The sequence below is a fragment of the Scyliorhinus torazame genome, chromosome 5 (genome assembly GCF_047496885.1).
Source record: "Scyliorhinus torazame isolate Kashiwa2021f chromosome 5, sScyTor2.1, whole genome shotgun sequence".
NCBI classification, from domain to species: Eukaryota; Metazoa; Chordata; class Chondrichthyes; order Carcharhiniformes; family Scyliorhinidae; genus Scyliorhinus; species Scyliorhinus torazame.
This window is the reverse complement of record NC_092711.1, coordinates 177,546,034-177,567,361: the sequence shown is the minus strand read 5'-3', so window position 1 is coordinate 177,567,361 and position 21,328 is coordinate 177,546,034. Positions and strand designations below refer to the sequence as shown.

The window sequence follows — 21,328 nt, the reverse complement described above, 5'->3', positions numbered from 1 at the left end:
GGACCAGGAACTAGGAGAGGAGAGGGAGCAGCGTGCACTCTGGCGATTAGATGTGGGATTGCTGGCGGAGGGAGTCTGTGGAAGGGTGCGGGGATGTATCGAGAGATACCTGGAGGCCAATGACGACGGGGAGGTCTGAGTGGGAGTAGTATGGGAAGCACTAAAGGCGGTGGTCAGAGGAGAGCTGATCTCCATCAGGGCCCACAAAGGGAAAATAGAGGCCAAGGAAAGGGAAAGATTATTGGGGGAGATTTTAAAGGTAGATAAAGAATACGCGGAGGCCCCGGAGGAAGGACTATACAGGGAGAGACGACGACTCCAGACTGAGTACGACCTTCTGACCACTAGGAGGGCGGAGGCACAGTGGAGGAAGGCACAGGGATGAGATATGAATGTGGGGAAAAGGCGAGTCGCCTATTGGCCCATCAGCTGCGAAAGAGGACAGCGGCGAGGGAGATAGAGGGAATTAGAGATGAAAAGGGAGCCACGGTGCGGAGAGCAGGGAAGATAAATGAGGTGTTTAAGACCTTTTACGAAAGACTTTATAGGTCCCAACCCACGGAGGGAAAAGAGGCGATGCGGCAGTTTTTGGACCAATTAAGGTTCCCGAGGGTGGAGGAGCAGGAGGTGGAAGGCCTGGGGGCAGCAATTGGGGTGGACGAGGTTACCAAGGGGCTGGGTAACATGCAGGCAGGGAAGGCCCCGGGACCAGATGGGTTCCCGGTGGAATTTTATAGAAAATATGTGGACTTGCTGGCCCCGCTGTTGGTAAGGACTTTTAACGAGGCCAGAGGAGGGGGGACCCTACCCCCGACAATGTCGGAGGCGACGATATCGCTAATTTTGAAGCGGGATAAAGATCCGCTGCAGTGCGGGTCCTATAGGACTATCTCACTGCTAAATGTGGACGCCAAGCTGCTAGCAAAGGTGCTGGCAACGAGAATAGAGGATTGTGTCCCGGGGGTGGTGCACGAAGACCAGACAGGATTCGTAAAGGGGAGACAGCTAAATGTCAAATGCGACGGCTATTAGGGGTGATAATGATGCCCCCAGTAGAGGGGGAGGCAGAGATAGTGGCGGCAATGGATGCAGAGAAGGCATTTGATAGGGTGGAGTGGGAGTATCTATGGGAGGTGCTGAGGAGGCTCGGGGACGGGTTTGTTAGCTGGGTCAAACTCCTCTGTGGGGCCCCAATGACAAGTGTGGTCATGGGTCGGCAAAGGTCGGAGTATTTTCGACTATACAGGGGAACAAGACAGGGATGCCCGCTGTCCCCATTACTGTTCGCGTTGGCAATTGAACCACTGGCCATAGCGCTGAGAGACTCCAGAAAATGGAGAGGGGTGATTAGAGGGGGAGAGGAACACCGAGTGTCACTATACGCGGATTACCTACTGCTGTATGTGGCGGACCCAGTGGAGGGGATGACAGAGGTCATGCAGATATTGAGGGAGTTCGGAGATTTTTCGGGATATAGGCTTAACATGGGAAAGAGTGAACTTTTTGTGATACACCCTGGGGACCAGAGTAGAGGGATAGATGGCCTACCGCGAAGGAGAGTGGAAAGAAACTTTCGATACCTGGGGATTCAGATAGCCAGGAGCTGGGGAACCTTGCACAGACTTAATCTGACACGACTGGTGGAACAAATGGAAGAGGATTTCAAAAGGTGGGACATGCAGCCGCTGTCACTGGCGGGCAGAGGGCAGGCAATTAAGATGATGGTCCTCCCGAGGTTCCTATTTGTGTTCCAGTGTCTCCCTATACAGATCACTAAGGCCTTTTTTAAAAAAATAGACCGGAGCATCACGAGCTTCGTGTGGGCAGGGAAGGTCCCGAGGGTAAGGAGGGGGTTCTTACAACGTAGTAGAGACAGAGGGGGACTGGCGCTGCCGAATTTGGGCGACTACTACTGGGCTGCCAATGTGGCGATGATTCGTAAATGGATGATAGAGGGAGAGGGAGCGGCGTGGAAAAGACTAGAGATGAAGTCCTGTAAAGGGACGAGTCTAGAGGCGCTGGTGACGGCGCCACTACCGCTCTCACCAAAAAGATTTACCACGAACCCAGTGGTGGCGGCAACATTAAGTACCTGGGGGCAATGGAGGTGATAGAGAGGTGTATTGGGAACCTTGGTGGGGTCCCCAATTAGGAACAACCATAGGTTTGCCCCAGGGAGGCAGGATGGAGGATTCCAGAGCTGGCACCAGTTGGGAATCAGGAGAGTGGGAGACCTATTTATAGACGGGACGTTTGCGAGCTTGGGAGCGTTGGAGGAAAATTATAAGCTGCCCCGGGGAAATTTCTTTAGGTATATGCAGGTGAGGGCGTTCCCAAGACAACAGGTGAGGGAATTTCCGCTGCTCCCGACACAGGGGATCCAGGATAGAGTGCTTTCGGGGGTGTGGGTCGGGGAGGGCAAGGTGTCAGAGATATACCGGGAGATGAGAGAAGAGGGGGAGGAGCTGGTGGGCGAACTGAAAGGAAAATGGGAAGAAGAGCTCGGGGAGGAGATTGAGGAGGGTTTGTGGGCTGATGCCCTAAGCAGGGTAAATTCCTCTTCCTCGTGTGCCAGGCTTAGCCTGATCCAATTTAGGGTGCTGCATAGAGCACACATAACGGGAGCAAGGTTGAGCAGGTTCTTCGGAGTGGAGGACAAGTGTGGGAGGTGCGGGGGAAGCCCGGCGAACCACACGCATATGTTTTCGTTATGCCCGGCATTGGAGGGGAGTGACAGGAGTGATCTCGAAGGTGGTGAAGGTCCGGGTCAAACCAGGCTGGGGGTTAGCTTTATTTGGAGTTGCGGATGAGCCGGGAGTGCAGGAGGCGAAAGAGGCCGATGTCGTGGCCTTTGCGTCCCTAGTAGCCCAGCGTAGGATTTTACTCATGTGGAAGGAAGCGAAACCTCCCGGACTGGAGGCCTGGATAAACGATATGGCGGGGTTCATAAAACTGGGGCAGATTAAGTTTGCGCTGAGAGGATCGGCTCAAGGGTTCACCAGGCGGTGGCAGCCGTTCCTCGACTATCTAGCGGAACGTTAGAGGGAAGATAGATGACCAGCAGCAGCAACCCAGGGGGGTGGGAGGGGGGGTAAGATGTTCGGGTTCTGGGAGGGGGGATGGGGGGGAGTTTCATTTTATGTTATTTGGTTAGTTTACCATGTTAGTTAGTTACTCAATGTTAGATTGTAGTTATCATGTTACTTGTATTTTAAAAATCTTTTTTTTGATTTGTAAGGGGGGAAAAATTGTGATTGAAAAACTTAAATTAATTTTTTTTAAATATATATTTTATTAATGAAAGGGGGAGACATTGATTTGCTACCAGATGTTGCCCAGAGGAGGAAGTTTTAGTCCGAAACTCATTGTCCAACCTCCACATTGTGACATCACAAAGGAGCTCGTCTTAAATCAGCCAATAATACATCCGCTTCGTGATGACGTCACTGCATTAGAGCGCACAGGCCCGACGCGCGGACACTGGCGACCCGACCCCACCCTTTATTCCCCCTCCCCGGAGACGGTTTCCAGGCAACCGGTTGACAGCTCCGGTCAGAGCGAGAAGCCGCTCGGTGATCTCCCCTGGCTCGGGACTGCGCATGTCTCGGGGAGAGGGAAAGCTGCGCATGTGCAGGGGAGCTTACCTCCGGTTACCTTACTGCTGAGTTGTGACCAATGGGAAGATAGGAGGACCGGAAGGACTCTGCTCCTCCACCAATCAGAGCTCCCTCATTGCGGAAGCTGGACATGGAGGTTTCTGCCGAGCAAAGCTGTTGTTCCTCCAACCCTGAATGAGCTGGAGCTTCACACAGACTAAACCATCCTCGTGTCTCCAACATCTGTGAGTAAAACAATCTCTTTTCTTCCCCTTTCCATTTATTTTCTCATTCTGACCTTCAATTGGTCACTTGCAGCAACTGAAGGGAAAGGAAGTGAATCCAGGGAGGGTGCAGACTCTGCAAAGCTTGGCCCATGTCTCTCTCTCGTAAAGACATTGACATCCTTTGCTCCCTCAGCTTGACACATTTATTTGTCTGGCTAAAAGGATAGTCTCTTTCCTGATTTTCACAATTAAGGGACTGGTTTCTCCAGGAGATGGCTGACATTTAAGGAAAACAGGACAAATCCAAACCAGCCAATTCCTTTATACTCTCCATCATCAGCAAAGTGATGGATAGAGTCATCAATAGTGCTACCAAGTGGCACTTGCTTAGCAATAACCTGCTCATGGACGCTCCGTTTGGGTTCTACCAAGGTCACTCAGCTCCTGACCTCATTACAGCCTTGGTTCAAACATGGACAAACAAGCTGAATGCCAGAGGTGAGTGACTGCCCTTGACTTCAAGGCAGCATTTGACCGAGTATGGCATCAAGGAGCCCCAGCTAAACTGGAGTCAATGGGAATCTGAGGGAAAACTTTCCGTTGGTTGGAGTCATACCTGGCACAAAGGACGATGGTTGTTGTGGTTGGAGGTCAATCATCTCTGCTCCAGGACATCACTGCAGGAGTGATGGGTTTCCTCCGGGTGCTCTGGTTTCCTCCCACAAGTCCCGAAAGATGTGCTTGTTAGGTGCTTTGGACATTCTGAATTCTCCCTCTGTGTACCCCAACAGGTGCCAGAGTGTGGTGACCAAGGACTTTTCACAGTAACTTCATTGCAGTGTTAATGTCTACTTGTGACAATAATAAAGATTATCATTAGGAGAATTGGGAGGGTGACTATTAGATACAGCAGAGTGAGAATGGAGGGAGAGTGTGTGGATTGGATTGGATTGGATTTGTTTATTGTCACGTGTACTGAGGTACAGTGAAAAGTATTTTTCTGCGAGCAGCTCAACAGATCATTAAGTACATGAGAATAAAAGGGAATAAAAGAAAATACATAATAGGGCAACACAACATATACAATGTAACTACATAAGCACTGGCATCGGATGAAGCATACAGGGTGTAGTGTTAATGAGGTCAGTCCATAAGAGGGTCATTTAGGAGTCTGGTGACAGTGGGGAAGAAGCTGTTTTTGAGTCTGTTCGTGCGTGTTCTCAGACTTCTGTATCTGGAGATACAAAGTATTTAGAATGGAGATTTAGAGTATTTGAGGGAAAGAGAGAGAGCAATGAATGTTCGCTCGAAACTAGAATTGTCTGTTCTGAATTTCTTATCCTGTACTGACAATGATGATTTTTGTAAAATCTTTTTGCAGGAAGTTCGAACGAGAGGCGTTTGAGGCCGATATCTCAAACTAAATATCACGTCTTTGAATCTGGAAGGAGAAATGTTTGTCTATTCTGTCTGCTTCAAGAGATTTTAAACATCAGTGTGTCTGGAAAAGCACCAAGACACACACACACACACCCGTGTGAGACTGTTACAGAGCACTGACTGTGGAAAGAGCTTTAACCAGTGACACAGCCTGAAAAAATACTACACCATTCACATCAGGGAGAGACTGTATAGGTGTTCTGTGTGTGGTCGAGGCTTCAACTGATCATCCAACGTGGTAAGACGCAAGATCACTCAGACCATGGAGAAACCATGGAAATGTGAGGACTGTGGGAAGGGATTCAAAGGCCCGTACGGGCTGGAAAGGCATCAACACATTCACAATGGAGAGAGAATGTTCACCTGCTCAGTGTGTGGGAAGGGATTCACAGCCCCGCATGAGCTGGCAAGGCATCAACGCAGTCACACTGGAGAGAAGCCTTTCACCTGCTCTCAGTGTGAAAAGGGATTCACTGACATTGGCAACCTGCGGAGACATGAACGAGTTCACACTGGGGAGAGGCCATTCACCTGCTCGGAATGTGGGAAGGAATTCTCTCGGTTATCCCACCTGCAGAGACACCAGAGAGTTCACACTGGGGAGAGGCCATTCATCTGCACTGTGTGTGATAAGGGATTCACTCATTTACCCAACCTGCAGAGCCACCAGCGAGTTCACACTGGGGAGAGGCCATTCATCTGCACTGTGTGTGATAAGGGATTCACTCAGTTATCCAACCTGCAGACACACCAGCGAGTTCATACGGGGGAGAGGCCATTCATCTGCACTGTGTGTGATAAGGGATTCACTCAATTATCCAACCTGCTGAGCCACAATGTCACTCACACCAAGAGCAGGCCCTTTAAATGCTCTGACTGCAGGAGGGGTTTCAAAAGCTCACAGCGACTGATGTCCCACCAGCGCATCCACTCTGAGGAGAGACCGTTCAGCTGCTCTCACTGCACAAAGAGCTTTAGAACCTCATCCAACCTGATGAAACACGAGCGAGGTCACACTGGGGAGAGCCCGTTCACCTCTCCGACTGGGAAAAGATTCACTCGGTCATCACTTGCTGAGCCACAATGTCACTCACAGCAATGAGAGACCCTTTCAAAGCTCCGACTGTGGGAGTGGGTTTAAAAGCTCTCAGGTACTAGCGCATTCACACTGAGGAGAGATCGTTTCGCTGCTGTCACTGTACAAAGACGTGTAGAACATCATCCACATTGCGGAGACGCCAGCGAGTTTGCATTGGGGAGAGTTGATTCACTGCTCTGGTTGTGGGAAGCGATTCCGTGATTATCTGCCCTGTTGACACACCAGAGAGTTCACACTGGAAAGAAGCCATTCACCTGCTCTCACTATATGAAGGGATTCACTCAGTCATCCATCACGCTGAGACACCAAAGGGTTCGCAAGTGATGGCGGGTTAGATTCTGCTGTAAATCCTGCTGTTAATCACATCCAGGACTGAACGTGGAGTGGGTGGAGGGATTTGCCTCCTCGTCAACTTCTGGTGCTCCGTCATGGTGACCCTGGCGAACTACTGCTCCCTGGACCTCGAATACCTGACTATGAAGTGCCGCCCATACTACCTTCCACGGGGTTCACTTCTGCCATCATCACGGGGGTCTACATCCCACCCCAGGCGGAAGTGAAGGTCCTTGATGAATTGTAACCGCTATAAATAACAATACCCGGCGGCCTTGTTCATCATGGCTGGGGACTTTAACCAGGCCAACATCAAGAGTGTACTGCCAAAATTCCACCAACACGTCTTCTGTCCCAACAGGGGCCCCAACATCTTACACAAACATCAAGGGTGCCTGATGATCCATCCCCGGACCACACTTTAGAAAATTGGACCACAAGACGGTGCTCCTTCTCCCGTCATACAAGCAGAAACTTAAGCGGGAGAATCCGATTAAGAAGGTTGTGCAATGCTGGTCCGAGGCAACAGAAGAGCTCCTAAGCGACTGCTTGGAGTCAGTGGACTGGTCCATATTCAAGAACTCAGCAGCCAACCTAAACAAGTATGCCAGCACCATCACAGACTTCATCAGTAAATGTGTAGAAGTTTGTGTGTCAAAGAACATAGTATATATGTTACCCAACCAGAAACCATGGTTTAATCGGGAGATTCACTCCCTGCGGAAGGCCTCGTCTGAGGAGTTCAAGACAGGCGACCCTGACCTAATCAAGAGATCTAGGTATGACCTCCGCAAAGCCATCACGGACTCCAAGAGACAACACCAGGACTCCCAAGAGACAATACCAAACTAAGCTCGAATCACAGATTACCGACATGGACTCTCATTGGTTGGGGCAGGCCTTAAACAACATAATGGGTACAAAGTAAAGCCGAGTAGAGTCTTCAGCAACAGCGTAGCCCTCCCAACAAACTCAATGCATTCGATGCTTATTTCGAGCAGGAAACCAACAAACTGCCCCATGTACCTTGGACACACCCATGCCCACTGTCACAGCCTCCAAAGTCAGATTGGCCTTCTTGAAAGTGAACCCTTGGAAAACGGCGGATCCCTATGGAGTCCCTGCCATGCACCCAGATCCTGCGCTGACCAACTGGCAGGTGTGTTCGCGGACATCCTCAACCTTTCCCTACTCCATTCTGAGATTCCCACCTGCTTCAAGAAGTCCACCAGCATACCGGTGCCAAAGAAGAACCAGGCAACGTGCCTCAATGAACACCATCCGGTGGCCTTGACATCGATCATTATGAAATGCTTAGACCACAGCTGGAGTACTGTGTGCAGTTTTACTCCCCTTGCCTTAGGAAAGGTATTGCCACAGAGGAACAGCAACAAAGTTTCACCAGACTTGTTCCGGGTTTGGCAGGACTGTCCTATGAAGAGAGTTTGGGGAAACTAGGCCTCTTTTCTCTAGAGTTTCAAGGAATGAGAGGGGATTTCATTGAAACTTACAAAATCCACAAAGGAATAGACAGGGTGGGTGCAGGTGAGATGTTTCACCTGGTTTGGGAGTCTGGAACCAGGGGACAATTTCAAAATAAGGGGGAAGCCACTTAGGACGGGTCTCGGAGGAGACATTTCTTTACTCACAAGGTTGTGAATCTTTGGAATTCTCTAAACCAGAGGGCTGTGGAAGCTCAGTCACTGAGTGTGTTTAAAGCAGAATTACCCAATTATTTTTTTTAAATTAAGGGGCATTGTAGCGTGGCCAATTCACCTACGCTGCACATCTAATTGGGTTGTGGGGCTGAGACCCACAAGACACGAGGAGAATGTGCAAACTCCACACTGACAGTGACCTGGGGCCAGGATCGAACCCAGGTTCTTGGTGCCGTGAGGCAGCAGTGCTGACCACTGTGCCAGCCAACTGACAGATTTCTAAATCCCAATAACACAAAGGGAGATGGGGATAGTGTGGGGAAAAAGGCATTGAAGTGGATGATCAGCCATGATCGTATTGAATGGTGGAACAGCCTCAACGGGCTGAATGGCCAACTCTGGCTCCAATGATATAAAGATAGGTGGGAAAGTAAATTGTGAAGAGGACAAAAGGAGGTTACAAAGTGATATAGGTAGGTTAAGTGAGTGGGAAAAGATCTGCCAAATGGAGAATAATGTGGGAAATTGTGAAATTGTCCCTGTTGGCCAGAAGAATAAAAAGGCTTATTATCTAAATGGTGAGAGATTGCAGAGCTCTGAGAATCAGAGGGATCTGGGTGTCCAAGAGCATGAATCACAAAAGGTGAGTATTCAGGTACAGCAAGTAATTAGGAAAGCTAATAGAATGTTATTGTTTATTGTGAGGGGAATTGAATACAAAAGTAGGGAGGTTATGCTTCAGTTATACAGGACATTGGTGAGACCACATCTGGAGCACTGTGTACAGTATTGCTCTCATTTAAGCAATGATGTCAATGTGTTGGAAGCAGTTCAGAGAAGGTTTACTGAACTCATACCTGGAATTGGAGGCTGGTCTTATGAGGAATGATTGGACAGGCTGGGCTTGTGTGCGATGGAGTTTAGGTGACTTGATTGAACCGTATAAGATCCTGAGGGGCCTTGACAGGGTGGATATGGAAAGAATGTTTCCTCTTGTGGGAGAATCTAGAAATTGGAGTAACTCTAAAAGTAATAACTTGCCTATTTAAGGCAGAGGAGAACTTTTTTCTTTCAGAGTTGGGAGTCTTTGGAACTCTCTTCCTCAAAGGGCAGTGGAAGCAGAGTCTTTGAATATTTTGAAGGCAGAGCTGGATAGATTCTTGATAAGCAAGGGGGTGAAAGGTTATTGGGGGGTTCGCGGGTATGTGGAGTTGAGGTTAAAGTCAGATCAGCAATGAACTTATTGAATGGTGGAGCAGGCTCGAGGGGCCGAGTGGCCTACTCCTGCTCCTAATTCGTATGTTATCACATCCTTTATAATAGATTGTAGCATTTTCCCTCCGACTGATGTCAGGTTAATGGGTCTGTGGCTCCCCATTTTCTCTCTCTCTCCTTAAATATTGGGGTTACATTTACCACCTTCCAATCTGCAGGAACCATTCCAGAATCTATAGAATTGTGAAAGATGATCACCAATGTATCCACTATCTCTACAGCCGCCTCTTTCAACACTCTGGGATGTAGGGCAGCAGCTTTTGGGGATTTATTAACTTTCAACCACATTAATTTCTCCAGTAGTACTTTTTCACGAAGACTAATCTCTTTCAGTTCCTCGTGCTCACTGGTCCCTTGGTTCTCTTGTGGTTTTGGGACGATTTCTGCATCTTCTTCTGTGAAACAGACACACTTTGTTTAGTTTCCCTGCCATTTCCTTATTCCCCATTATAAACTCTCCTGTCTCTGTCTGGAATGGACCCACATTGGTCTTTGCGAATCTTTTCCTTTTCACATTCCTTTAGGAGCTTTTCCAGTCGTTTTTATGTTTCTAGCCAGTTTGCTCTCATATTCTATTTTCTCTTTATGAGTTTCTTGATCCTCTTTTGCTGAATTCTAAAACAAGTCTCCAATCCTCGGGGTAACACTTATTTTGGCAACTATATCAGTGATAAGATCTCTTATTTTATCTTCAAAAATGAGCCCAAGATCTGGTTGATTGGAATTGTCCAAAAATACAACTTTATTGCTAATTATCCACCTTGATTCTCTTGCATAAAAATAAATCAAAAAAAACATCAAAACATAATAAAGAGAGTTAAACAAAAACATAAGAAAATATTAGGAAATCAATAGATGGTTCAGAATTTCTTAAAGCATGAATACAGAACAAACTTTAGTCATGAAACTTTATTCTTTAAGAAATTCTCATCAATGGTCTAACCCCTTATTGGTTTCAAATTCTCAATTGAGGCTTCCTGATTAATTCAAAAAACTCTCTGTCACTTGAACATGATTTGTTATCCAGGCATTGGTCATTACTTAAGATTCATTAATGTCTATCAAATTAATTAAATGTCTACATGCTCCCGCATATGTGCCAATCATATAAAGATAAGGTGTTCTGCATTAACCTTGCTTGTTGCTAAGGTTTTGCTACATTTTGTAAATGTTTCTGTTGCTAAGGCGGCAATACTTTTTCATTACTAGATATATTTGTAGAACAATGGTTTATTCATTGAGGGTTTTTATGCATTTTTTCTTGAAACCGTGTTAGATTCTGACACATTAAGTTGCTGTACAGCAATTCTCATATTTTTATCTGAAACAATGACTTTGCCTTGTGGATATTCCATTTTCTGTCTGTATGTATACTGAATTTAAGAATTATACTGTATCAACTCTTAAAAGTACCAATAAATCAGTGAAGCAATAAATCTGTAATTTATCAATGAGCCTCTTCCTTTGACCTAATGGAATCTTTAATTTTTCTTGTTCCTGGAGTCCACTGGAGGCAAAGTTGTGAGACCGGCCAGTCCAGCAGAAAGAAACCCTCCAACCCTCCCACTTCACCAAGTGTCAGAATGAACGAAATGCAGTCCTGGGTGTAAGTGAGAGCAGACACAATAACAGCAGAATCCAACCTCTGTAATCACTTGTGAACTTGTTGGTGTCTCAGCAGGTACGAGGAAACACAGAATCTCTTCCCACACTGAGAGCAAGTGAATGGTCTCTCCCCAGTGTGAACTCGCTGGTGTGACTTCAGGCTGGATGATTGAGTGAATCCCTTCCCACACTGAGAGCAGGAGAACGGTCTCTCCCCAGTGTGAACTCGCCGGTGGGACAACAAGCTAGATAATTGATTGAATGCCTTCCCACATTCGGAGCAGCTGAATGGCTTCTCCCCAGTGTGGACTCGCTGGTGTCTCCTCAGTGTGGATGATTCACAGAATCCCTTCCCACACTGAGAGCAGATGAACGGCCTCTCCCCAGTGTGAACCCAGTTGTGCCTCTGCAGGCTGGATAATTGAGTGAATCCCTTCCCACATTTAGAGCACGTGAATGGTTTCTCCCCAGTGTGAACTCGCTGATGTCTCTGCAGGGTGGATAAATGTCTGAATCCCTTCCCACACCGAGAGCAGATGAATGGCCTCTCCCCAGTGTGAACTCTCTGGTGTGTTTGCAGAGTGAATGACTGACTGAATCCTTTCCCACACTGAGAGCAGCTGAATGGCCTCTCCTCAGTGTGAATGCGCCGATGAGCTTCCAGTGCAGATGGGGCTTTAAATCCCTTCCCACAGTCCCGGCATTTCCACTGTTTCTCCATGTTTTGGGTCTCCTTGTGTCTCTCCAGTTGAGACAATTGAAGCCTTACTCACACAGAGAACACGTGTACGGTCTCTCACCGCTGTGAATGCTGCGATGTTTTTTCAGACTGCGTGAGTGATTAAAGCTCTTTCCACAGTCAGTGCACTGGAACCCTCTCACTCGGGTGTGAGTTCTCCAAGGGATCAAGTGACTGTCAGATCAAGATGTGATGTTTGAGATTTCTGTCTGTAATTCCTCCTCTTCTAATATCCTGTAAAAGTAGTTTACAAAAGTTATCACTGTCAGTACAGGATAGAAACTCAGAACAGACAATTCTGGTTCCTATGGAACATTCTTTCCACTCATTCCCCAAAAACTGTAAATCTCCATCCCACACACTCTCCCTCCATTCTCACTCGGCTGTATCTAATATTTATCCTCCCAATTCTGCTGAAGGTGCTGATTCGGGCTGATTGACAGACTCATGGTCACGGTTTCCTGTCCTGGACACAGTGACCATAACAAATTGGAGCTGCAGTCAGCCATATGGCCAACTGAACTTGCTCAACCCTGTAATGAGCCCAATGGCCGATCTAGCTCAGCACCATTTCCCCACACTATCCCCCATATCCCTTGGTGACGTCAACATCTCAAAACCTATGAATCTCGATCTGGAAAATACTTGATGACTAAGGTTCCACAGTCCTCTGGAGGAGAGAATTCCAAAGCTTCACCACATCCTCAAGTGAAGAATTCACTCCTCTTAACTCTAAGAGATGACTGGAAATATATAACGTAGCTACAGTACAATGTTACAAAACTAGAAATAATAATAAATGTACTATACAGAACCATAAATAATATATCTAATCTGTACCATTTACCAACACTGGACATTTCTCTGCCCGATATTAATTTACTGTCCCTTTAAATGTCAGCCATCTCTGGGGAAACCAGCCGTTTAATTGTGAACATTGGGAAAGAGACGATCCTTTTAGCCAGACAAATAAATGTGTCGAGCTGAGGGAGCAAAGGATGTCAATGTCTTTAAGAGAGAGAGAGACCTGGGCCAAGCTTTGCAGAGTCTGCACCCTCCCTGGATTCACTTCCTTTCCCTTCAGTCGCTGCAAGTGACCAATTGAAGGTCAGAATGAGAAAAGAAATGGAAAGGGGGAGAAAAGAAAGATTTTTACTCACAGATGTTGGGAGACAGGAGGAAGTTTCAGTCATTCGTCATTCACACAAAATCCGTGCTGTGATTGGCTGGAGGGCCAGAGTCCTTCCGGTCCTCCCAGTTTCTCATTGGCGAATACCTGAGCAGGAAGGTTAGAGGGTGGGCTCTCCTCTGCACTTCCCTGTCTCCCTTGGACATGCGCAGTCCCGGAACATCACCGAGCGGATTCTCGCTCTGGCCGGAAGGGTCATCCGGTTGCCTGGAAACCTTGTCTGCTGGGGGAGGATAAAACAACGGGTGGGGGCTGGACTCTCGTCTGGGCCCGCGCACTGGAACCCAGAAACGTCACCAGCGTTCCCAGCACACAGTCTCCCATTGGGAGCAACATCCCTATTCACAGAAATAAAATACTCCGGATTGGACAACAGCTCAGCGTCGGGAGGTCAAATACCCGCCCACAACCACGTGGGCCGATATCCGCCCCTCATTGTCTCCATGAGGGAGATTGGCCAATAGGAACCTGTGATGGACTGGACAGGCGCTGATCCTCCAGCCAATCAGAGTCTGGGACCTGTGTCACTGGCTGCACGGAGTTCCCTTCACTGTCTGCCCAGCAAAGGTGCTGCTCCTCCAGCTTCACACAGACTGAAACTTCCTCTAACCTCTCTTAAGTAAAACACTTTCTTTTCTCCCATTAAATTTATGTTCTCATTCTCACCTTTACATGGTGACTTGTTTAAATCCTGATGAGATGTTTCCCAGGCTGCTGTGGCCGCAATGAGATTGCAGAGGGTATGAGAATAATTTTCAAATCTTCTCTGGTCAAAGGAGTCGTGCCAGAGGACTGGAGGAGAGATAATGTGGTACATTATTCAAGAAGAGAAGTAGGGAAAATCCAGGAAATTGCAGACCAGTGAGTTTAACGTGAGTGGTCAGGAAATAAATATTCTGAGGGACAGAATTAATCTCTGTTGCGGAGGTAAGAATTAATCAAAGATAGTCAGCAAAGGGAGATTATGTCTTATAAAGACCGACCGAAACAAAGGCTGCAACAGGTTTCTGAGCAGCACTAGCAGTGCCTCTGGTTCTGCACCAGAACAAGGAGATGGAGCAGAGGCTGTGGACAGGGCACGTTCTGCACAATGTCCTCTGTCAATTTGGAGACTTGGGAGTCAGACTTCTACATGCTGCTTGACAGTGGAGGAGACTGTCTGACAAGCCAGCCAATGCACCCAGCATCTCAATATACACCCTCACCAGTGCCTATTAACATCCTCATCTGAGTCCACCCATAGCAGCACCCATCTCTGACCACACCCTCCAATGAACTGGCAAGCAAACTATATTTCACCCTGACCTGGATCCAGTTCCAGTGTTTTACCACAGCTGATCCCAACTCTATAGTGGCTGCTAAGTTTGTGCAGTGTTGTATCTGAGCTGGTAGCAGTGAGGGTCAGATCAAATGTCTTCATGAAGTGCTGAGCTGTTGCTCTCTCTTTTCATCTTTGACCTGCTGTGGCTGAACAGGCAGCATTTTCACGATGGGCCGAAGGGCATCTTTCTGTGCTGTAAAACTCTATGACTCTTTAAGTTTTGGGTCTCTGAAAGCAGAAAAGCAGAAGGGGAAAGTTGGTTTGAAGGGAGAAACTCCTAGCTGACTTCAAGGATCATTAGTACATTCCAAACAAATACAGGATAAGAAAAATCTTGCATTGACACACCATAAATTCTCTAGATCACTCCCCTACACCTATAATTATTCAAACCATGAGGACAGGAAACTCTTCAGATAAATAATACACAAATCCTTCCTCAACTATATAACTCTTGACACTTAGAATAACACCCTCAAAGAAGTGTCTGTTTGACAATCTATCTATCTAAGAAACATGGCAACCATGAAAAGAGACAGATCTCTATACGAGTCCCTTTGCCAATATATCTTAAGGCACCTGACATTCACGCAGACACTTAACATCATTAAAACATATATTGATGGTAATACATCAAATTAGCCATTTGGCTGTAGGAAATTAACCAACAATAAGTGATAAGATAACAGAAACAGTCCTTGAACGATTAGAAGATTTTATGTATAAAAAGGGGCATTTTTGGCAACGAGGTACCTTCCACTCCCCTGTGGGAGTGTGGGTCAAAGCTCTGTTCTTCAAGCTTACCTCGTCAAACAAAGACCATCATGGTGTTGTAAGTATGTTTCTGTTAAACCTCTTAGAAATGTATTAGAAATCGATAGCAGATACTTTAGGATTTTCCATGTTTTAGATATCTCATTCTCTTAAGAGAAGTTAGTGTGTTAGCAGATAACAAAGGACTGTTAACAGGTTTTTATATTATGAACTGGCAAGCAAACTATATTTCACCCTGACCTGGATGACTAAAGACTGTTAATCAATTAATATTTTTAACTCTGCAATTCTGTATGTATTAATTGAGAGTATTTTACAATAAGAATACTTTTATGGCAGCACGGTGGTGCAGTGGTGAGCACTGCTGTCTCACGGCACCGAGGTCCCAGGTTCGATCCCGGCTCTGGGTCACTGTCCGTGTGGAGTTTGCACAGTCTCCCCGTGTTTGCGTGGGTTTCGCCCCCACAACCCAAAGATGTGCAGGTTAGGTGGATTGGCCACGCTAAGTTGCCCCTTAATTGGAAAAAATGAATTGGGCACTCTAAATTTTTTTATTTTTTTAAAACTTTATTAAATTTTATACTGTGTAGACTTACACTCAAAGTTCAAAATCCTATACACTCATTTAGGAAGTCTTAAATGACTAGGACCCACGACGACAGAGGTAACAATTTAGTTATGAGTGATGCAATTGAACCTTTCCCATAAAAAGAAACTGAGATCCTGTTTAACTGTCTGAGACCCGGAAAAGCATTCTCCCTTCGTGAGATCCATTATGAGTCTTAGAGAAATGGAATTCCCTTTTTGGTGGGTTAACCTAGAGCATAGGCTATTGATAAAATATCAGGTCCGGAATAACCTAAATCCTTCATACAGGTGCTTGTCTGCCTCTCCCAATCTGTGTGTCAGTTATAATCCCCCATTAATACTATTCTGCCTTTGCTACACACTCGCCTAATTTCTGTCTTTATACAATCTAGCGCCTCAGAGCTAACCAGACAGTCGATACACAACACCCATTACAGTTTGAGATTTTTTTGTTCCTCAGTTCCACCCATGTGGGACGGGATTCTCCGTCCAGGCAGCCGGCCAATAGGGTTTCCTGTTGTGTGCACCCCCATGCCGTTGGGAAGTCCGCGGGCGTGAGTGTGCTGCCGGAAAGCGGAGGATCCCGCCGACGGAGAATCCAGCCCATGGTCCACTGGATCCTTTCCCTTATTATATCCTCCACAGCAGACGCCATCTCCCTGGCGCTACACTCACCTGGAGCATCTCGACAACAAGGACTCCGACATCAGTCTCCTATTCATTGACTACGGCTTCAAATTCCGAGGTGTGCACATCGCCAACAATCTGTCCTGGTCTACCCACGTCCGCTGTACGACCAAGAAAGCACAACAGCACTGATACTTTCTCAGGAAACTATAGAAATTCGGCATATCCACATTGACTCTGACCACAGATGCACCATAGAAAGCATCCTGTCTGGCTGCATCATATGGGCAGCACGGTAGCATTGTGGATAGCACAATTGCTTCACATTCCAGGGTCCCAGGTTCGATTCCCCGCTGGGTCACTGTCTGTGCGGAGTCTGCACATCCTCCCCGTGTGTGCGTGGGTTTCCTCCGGGTGCTCCGGTTTCCTCCCACAGTCCAAAGATGTGCAGGTTAGGTGGATTGGCCATGATAAATTGCCCTTAGTGTCCAAAATTGCCCTTAGTGTTGGGTGGGGTTACTGGGGTATGGGGATAGGGTGGAGGTGTAGACCTTGGGTAGGGTGCTCTTTCCAAGAGCCGGTGCAGACTCGATGGGCCGAATGGCCTCCTTCTGCACTGTAAATTTTATGATAATCTATGATAACCTGATATGGCAACTGCTCGGCCAAAGACCACAAGAAACTACAGAGAGTTGACAGCCCAGTCCATCAGGCGAACCCGCCTCCCATCCATTGCCTCTGTCAGCACCTCCCGCTGCCTTGGAATACCGAGCTGCATAATCAAAGACCCCTCCGAACCGGCTTATTCACCCTTCCAACTTCTTCCATCGGGCAGGAGATACAAAAGTCTGAGAACACGCATTAACAGATTCAAAAACAGCTTCTTCTCCGCTGTTACCAGACTCCTAAACGACCCTCTTATGGACTGAACTGATCTCTTCACACATCTTCTCTACTGAGTAGTACTACACTCCTTTATGCTTCGCCCGATGCCTGTGTCTATGTATTTACATTGTGTATTGATGTTTGTCCTGTGTATTCTCATGTATGGAATGATCTGTCTGAACTGTACGCATATCAATACTTTTCACTGTATCTCGATACACGTGACAATAAACAAATCCAATCCTCACCATTGAGGTGATCGTATTTCTAATCAGTAAGGCTACTCCACCCCCTCTGCCATATTCTCTGTCCCTCCTGTAAACTTTATAACCGGTATATTTGGTACCCAGTCCAGACCATCCTGCTACTTGTTTTTGAACTGTGTTGAGCTCCCTTGAGGCCTTACTCTCCCCTACCATTTGTTAGTTTAAAGTCCTTCTGACCTCCCTATCTATCCTTTCCGTGAGGACCCTGTCCCAGATCGGTTCAGGTGGAGACCGTCCCAACGGTACAGATCCCTCCTGTCCCAATACTGATGCCAGTGCCCCGTGAAATGGAACCCCTCTTTCCTGCACCACTCCTTTAGCCACGTGTTTACTCCCCTAATTTTCTCATCCCTATGCCAAATTACATGTGCCTCGGGTAATAATCCAGAGATTATAACCCTTGGCAACCTATTCTTTAATTTTGTTCCTAGTTCCTGATATTCCTCAATCAGGTCCTCTTTCCGAGTATTGCCTATGGTGTTGTTTGTCCCACTGTGGACCCCAACAACTGGATCCTCCCCCTCCCTCTCCAATATCCTTTCAAGCTGGTTAGAGATGCCCCTCACCTTGGCACCGGGCAGGCAACATACCATGTGGGACTCTCGGTCCTGCTTCCAAAGGATGTTATCAGTTCCCCTAATTATAGAATCCTCGACAACTACCACTTCCTCCCCCCACTTGAATGGCCTCCTGCACCAGGGTGCAGTGGTCAGCTAGCTCAACGTCCTACAGTCACTGCTCCAATACCCTGCCCCTCCGAATCCGCTCCCTGGAGACTAGTTATGGGAATAGGTATTGAAGACAAGGTAATGGGGAATGAGAGGAAGGAATGTTCCATAGAAACTAGAATTATCTGTTCTGAATTTCTATCCCGTACTGAGTGTTGACTTTTATAAACTCCTTTTACAGATATTACAAGAGGAGGAATTACAGACAGAAATCTCAATTGTCACGTCTCGGTCTTACACAGTCACTCGATACCTTGGGATCTGAATATCATCGGCCTTTGAATCTCGAAGGAGAAATGTTTCCCCAATCTGTGGGCATCAAAAGATTTTAAACATCAGCGTGATTGGAAAAGCACCAAGACACACACACCCGAGTGAGAGTGCTCCAGAGCACTGATTGTGGGAAGAGCTTTAACCAGTGACACCGCCTGAAAAAAACATCAAGCCATTTACAGCGGGGAGAGGCCATACATGTGTTCTGTGTGTGGACAAGGCTTCAACTGATTGTCCAAACTGGAGACACACGAGGAGACCCAAAACATGGAGAAACCGTGGAAATGTGGGGATTGTGGGAAGGGATTCAGATCTCCATCAGAGCTGGAAACTCATTGACACATTCACACTGGGGAGAGGCCATTCACCTGCTCTCAGTGTGAGAAGGGATTCACTACTTCATCGAACCTGCTGAAACACCAGCGAATTCACACTGGGGCGAGGCCGTTCACTTGCTCTCAGTGTGGGAAGGGATTCACTACTTCATCGGACCTGCTGATACATCAGCGAGTTCACACTGGGGAGAGGCCATTCACCTGCTCTCAGTGTGAGAAGGGATTCACTCAGTTATCCCACCTGCAGAGACACCAGCGAGTTCACACTGGGGAGAAGGCGTTAACCTGCTCTTCGTGAGAGAAGGGATTCAGACATCCATACACCCTGCAGGAACACTAGTGAGTTCACATCTGGAAGAGGCCATTCACCTGCTCTGAGCAGGGGAGACATTCAATGATCCGTCCCAACTACGGAGACATTACCGAGTTAATTCTGGGGAGAGGCCATTCATCTCTCAATGTGGGGAGGGGGTTTGTGATTCATCACACCTGTTGTGACTCCAATACGTTCACAATAAATTACAGATGTTGGCTCCGTTGTTATTGTTTCTGCTCTCACTGACATCCAGGACTGCATTTTGTTCATTCTGACATCTGGTGAATGGTGATGATTGGAGGGTTTCTTTCTGCTGGACTGGCCGGTCTAACACCTCTGCCTCCGGTGGGCTGACCATTTTTGAGGCTCGTTGCGATTACCTGGTTCCAAGTTTGACGAGGAGCACAGAATGAAAAGGTGTTTGCACGTTGGAAGATATTTAGTTCCCAAAGCAGCCATGTTGCCATTAAGATGGGCTATGGTGGTTACAGGGTTCTTTTGCCTAATTTATCTGGGTGTTTCTCGCAGAAGAAACTGTCATGGTATGAGGGGCAAGTTGTCTGTGGTAGATTGGGAAATTACAATAAACGTATCACTGAAAGTGGCAACGCAGGTGGATAAGGAGCTAAGAAGGCAGACGGCATGCTTGTCTTCATTGGTCGGGGCATTGAGTATAAAAATTGGCAAGTCATACTGCAGCTGTACAGAACCTTAGGCCACACGTGGAATATTGCTGACAATTCTGGTCAACACATTACCAAAAGGATGTGGAGGCTTTGGAGAGAGTACAGAGGAGGTTTACCAGGATGTTGCATGGCCTGGAGGGTATTAGCTGTCAGGAGAGGTTGGATAAACTCGGATTGTTTTCACTAGAGCGACAGAGTTGAGGGACGACCTGATAAAAGTTTACAAAATTGAGTGGATAGTCAGAAGCTTTTTCCCAGGTTGGAAAAGTCAATTACCAGGTGACATAGGTTTAAGGTGCAAGGGGCAATTATTAGAGATGTGTGAGGGAGTTTTTTTTTTTTTTTTTTTTACACAGAGGGTGTTGAGTGCCTGGAACTCGCTGCCGGAGGAGGTGGTGGAAGCAGGTATGATAGTGACGTTTAAGAGGCATCTTGACGAATACATGAATCGGATGGGAATAGAGGGATACGGACCCTGGAAGCACAGAAGGTTTTAGTTTAGTTAGACATCATGATCCAAGCAGGCTTGGTGGGCCGAAGGGCCTGTTCCTGAGCTGTACTGTCCGCATGTTTACATAAACAAATGACAAAAAGGAATCAGGGATTACCCATAGTCACCATTAACACACACAGCCCCCCTCCCACCCACCCCCCCAACTAATGTTCGATGTTATCCAGTTTTTGAAAGTGCATAATGAATAATGCCCATGACTTGTAGAACCCCTCCATCCTTCCCCTCAGTTTGAACTTAACCTTTTCAAGGGTCAAGTATTCCAACAGGTCCCCCCGCCACGCCAGGGCACAGGGTGGAGAGGCTGTTCTCCATCCCAGCAGGATCCGTCTTCGGGCGATCAACGAGACGAAGGCTACAATATCTGCCTCTGCCCCCGTTTCCAACCCTTGCTGATTTGACACCCCGAATATGGCCTCCCGGAGACCAGGGTCCAGTTTCACGTGCACCACCTCGGAAATTACCCTAAAAACCTCCTTCCGATACTCCTCTAGCTTTGGACAGGGCCAAAACATATGAACGTGATTAGCGCCAGCGCCCCCCCAACCCCCCCCCCCCCCACACACCCCCCCCCCCCACACCCCCCCCCCCACCCACCCCCCCCCACACCCCCCCCCCCCACCCCCCCTTGACCTTGCCCCCAACCCGAAGTGTTGGCAAAACTGCCTCCAGATTTTCAATGAAGCTATTATTACCAGACTCCCTGAGTATTTACCCGGAGCTATCGGGAGCGGCGCTGTTGCTAGTGCTTTCAGTCCCGACCCCCTGCACAAACTCTCCTCCATTCTGACACACTGGGAATCAACCCCTCTGACCCAGCCCCGCACCTTCTCCACATTCGCCGCCCAGCAGTAGTA

At 47.4% G+C, this 21,328-nt stretch overlaps 2 long non-coding RNA genes across 4 annotated transcripts in view; one reads left to right on the top strand and one right to left on the bottom strand.

The window, feature by feature from the left end:
* The window catches only part of LOC140422499 (uncharacterized), a 58,109-nt gene that overhangs the window by 6,679 nt on the left and 30,102 nt on the right, over positions 1-21,328 (bottom strand). The window contains exons 3-5 of one of the 3 annotated variants that reach the window (XR_011947496.1): positions 14,467-14,710; positions 13,828-13,953; positions 10,340-12,206 (exon numbers count right to left, since the gene is read on the bottom strand). This is a non-coding gene — a long non-coding RNA (uncharacterized lncRNA). Of the gene's footprint in view, positions 1-10,339; positions 12,207-13,827; positions 14,711-21,328 lie in introns of those variants that run through there. The other 2 variants (XR_011947495.1, XR_011947497.1) reach the window with 2 other exon arrangements.
* LOC140422505 (uncharacterized) lies at positions 14,704-19,497 on the top strand. Its single transcript, XR_011947504.1, has 2 exons — positions 14,704-15,314; positions 18,532-19,497. It is a non-coding gene; the product is annotated as an uncharacterized lncRNA (long non-coding RNA).